The sequence below is a fragment of the Otolemur garnettii genome, unplaced genomic scaffold (assembly GCF_000181295.1).
Source record: "Otolemur garnettii isolate 467f Iridium unplaced genomic scaffold, OtoGar3 scaffold00020, whole genome shotgun sequence".
NCBI lineage: Eukaryota > Metazoa > Chordata > Mammalia > Primates > Galagidae > Otolemur > Otolemur garnettii.
Window position 1 is genome coordinate 4168958 of NW_003852415.1, and position 3532 is coordinate 4172489.

General features: G+C 40.5%; 1 protein-coding gene across 1 annotated transcript in view; it reads right to left on the reverse strand.

Moving 5' to 3' along the window:
* The window catches only part of SPTLC2 (serine palmitoyltransferase long chain base subunit 2), a 126936-nt gene that overhangs the window by 89892 nt on the left and 33512 nt on the right, over positions 1-3532 (reverse strand). The gene's annotated exons all lie outside the window — the stretch shown is intronic.

Sequence of the window (3532 nt, forward strand, 5' to 3'; positions counted from 1 at the left end):
GCTGTAATGCCACGGCACTCTGCCCAGGGGGACAGCTTGAGGCTAAAAAAAAAAAAAAAAAAAAAAAGACGACAGACGAATGGCTAAGAAACATTTGAAAAATTGCTCTTCGTCCCTAATCATCAGAGAAATGCAAATCAAAACTAGCCTGAGATATCACCTAACCCAGGGAAAATGGCCCACATCACAAAGTTTCAAAGCTACAGATATTGGTGTAGAGAGAAGGGAACACTTTTACACTGCTGGTGGGACTACAAACTAATACAACCTTTTTGGAAGAAGTATGGAGAATCCTCAAAGAACTCAAATTAGACCTCCCATGAGATTCTGCAATCCCATTACTAGGCATCTACCCAGAAGAAAAAAATCCTTTCATCACAAAGACATTTGCACCAGATTGTTTATTGCAGCTCAATTTACAATTGCCAAAATGTGGAAACAACCCAAGAATGTATTAACAAGCTGTGGTACATGTATGCCATGAATTACTATTCAGCCATAGAAAAAGATAGAGACTACATATTTTGTATTTACCTGGATGGAGGTGGAACACATTCTTCTTAGTAAAGCATCACAAGAATTGGAGAAGAATCCAATGTACTCAGTTCTAATATGAAGGCAGTAGATGAGCTAAAAAGGGGTGGGGTAGGGGAAGGAAGTAGCAAGGAGAGGGGAGGACAGAGGGGGAAGGGGGTCATGGTGTATGGCACAACTCTTGGGGGCAGGACACAAGTATAAGAGGATCTTTATCTAAGAAACGCAATCAGCATAACCTAATTTTTTGCACCCTTGATGAATCCCAAACAATTATTTATTATTTATTTATTTATTTTGAGACAGAGTCTCACTATGTTGCCCTTGGTAGTAGAGTACCATGGCATCACAGCTCACAGCAACCTCAAACTCTTGGGCTTTAGTAATTGTCTTGCCTCACCCTCCCAAGTAGCTGGGACTACAGATGCCCACCACAACACTCAGCTATTTTTTGTTGCAGCTGTCGTTGTTTAGCAGACCCAGGTCAGGTTCGAACCCACCAGCCTTGGTATATGTGGCCAGCGCCATAACCACTGTGCTATGGGCACCAAACCCCAAAACAATTTTTTCCCCTAAACAATTTTTTTAAAAAGAAAAAAAAATTTTATTTCAATCATATTAAGAAAAAGATTTCTGGCCGGGTGTGGTGGCTCAAGCCTGTGATCCCAGAACTCTGAGAGGCCCAGGCAGGAGGTCCTTGGAGCTCAAGAGTTCAAGATCAGCCTGAGCTAGAATGAGATCCCATCTCTACTAAAAATAGAAAAGAAAAATTATCTGGGTGTTCTGGTGTATGCCTCTTGTTCCAGCTATTTGGGAGGCTGAGATAGGAGGATCACTTGAACCCAGGAGCCTGAGGTTGCTGTGAGCCAGGTGACACCAGAGCACTCTAGCCTGAGCAACAGAGACTCTGTCAAAAAAAAAAAAAAGAAAAGAAAAAGATTTCTACTCAAAATCCAACTCCTCACAGATTCGCAGAATTATACTTTAAGAGTTTTATAAGTGAGTGGTACCTGTGGCTCAGTGAGTAGGGTGCCATCCCCATATACCAAACGTGGCAGGTTTGAACCTGGCCCCAGCCAAACTGCAACAGAAAAATAGCTGAGTGTTGTGGCGGGTGCCTGCAGTCCCAGCTACTTGGGAGGCTGAGGCAAGAGAAATTACCTAAGCCCAGGAGATGGAGGTTGCTATGAGCTATGTGACACCACAGCACTCTACTGAGGGCAATGAAGTGAGACTCTGCCTCTACCAAAAAAAAAAAAAAATTTTAGGACAGCGCCTGTGTCTCAAGGAGTAGGGCGCCGGCCCCGTATACTGGAGGTGGTGAGTTCAAACCCGGCCCTGGCCAAAAAAAAAAAAAAAGAAAGAATTTTATAAGTAATAGACAAATCAAATACTAAGATCTAAACAGGGCATACTTATTTTCAATAGAAATAAATTACAAATTATATACTTCAGGTAAACAGTTTTTAAAAAAGGAGAGAAGACTGCCTAAAAACAATGCCTAACGCTGACTGAAATAGATCTTAAAATGCTATGATTGGAGAAAGCATAATTTCCCTTGTTCCAATAAAGAAAAAAGAAAATATAAATCAAGAAAGAGAAAGTCTGGGCTGGACACAGTAGCTCACGCCTGTAATCCTAGCACTCTGGGAAGCTGAGGTGGATGGATTGCCTAAACTCAGGAATTTGAGACCAGCCTGAGCAAGAGCGAGACCCTGTCTCTATAAAAAAAAAAAAAGAAAAGAAAAAATAGCTGGGTGTTATGGCAGGTGCCTATAGTCCCAGTTACTTGGGAATCTGAGGCAAGAGAATCACTTGAACCCAAGATTTTGAGGTTGCTGTGAGCTATGATGCCACAGACTCAACCTCAGGGCAGCTGAGAAAGACTCTGTCTCAAAAAAAAAAAAAAAAAAGGAGAAAAGAAAAAGAGAGAGAGAGAAAGAGAGAGAAAAGAAAAATACTACATTAGTTTACAGACAAAGTAGTCAAAAGTTCCAAAGTAAATGCAGTTTTAGAATGTAAAATATTTGTAAATGTTTTACTGCCATTCATCTTTAAAGCCACCCTTGGGCCAAACGGGTTGTATTCCAAACAACTCTCAGCACCAGGCCCCTGTGGAGGGAGTGGTTCCTGTTAGCCTTTGTTGTTAGTGATAACACAAACAAATTATGGCAAAAGGGAAGAAGTTTACATAAGTGTGGTCCAGCACTCTATAAAAGCAGAAAGGAAGTGAAACCTAACAGTGGAAAAATTGTTAGAATGAATAGTCACTGCCATGAGTTCATTCCGTCCCCCGCATCTTCACCTAACCATCCATTTCCAAACATTGTTAAGATTATCTCTTGTTTTAACCTTTGGGATACTTAGTTTTTAATATACAAAGCCCAACCAACTTTATTTTTGATCTTATAAACTAAAACTTTTTACTTTGGGGTCAATTTTAGTGGAAATCTTGTTTTGTGTGTTAACTTTAACCTTCACTATTAACTCTGAACAACTGACTGCAGTGAGGATGGTCAATCAAATTTACTGGCACTGGTCAGGCTCACATCTGTAATCCTAGCTCTCTGGGAGGCCAAGATGAGAGGATCCCTTTTGCTCAAGAGTTCAAGACCAGCCTGAGCAAGAGCAAGACTCTGTCTCTAATACAAATAGAAAAACTAGCCAGCCATTGTGGTGGGTGCCCATAGTCCCAGCTACTTGGAAGGCTGAGGCAAAAGGATCATTTGATCCCAGGAGTCTGATGTTGCTATGAGCAATAACAATGCCACAGCACTCTTAACCTGGGCAACAGAGTGAAACACAAGTCTCAAAAAAAAAAAAAAAAAAAAAAAAATTTTTTTTTTTTTACTAGACTGCAAGGTGCAAATAATGATTAAAATAAATTTCTTTTAAAATTACTATGAACACACTGTTAATTAAGCATTGTATCAGAGTTGAGAAAAGTTCCAAAGAACAATAAGATTCTTTCTTGCGGCTCGGCGCCTATAGCTCAACC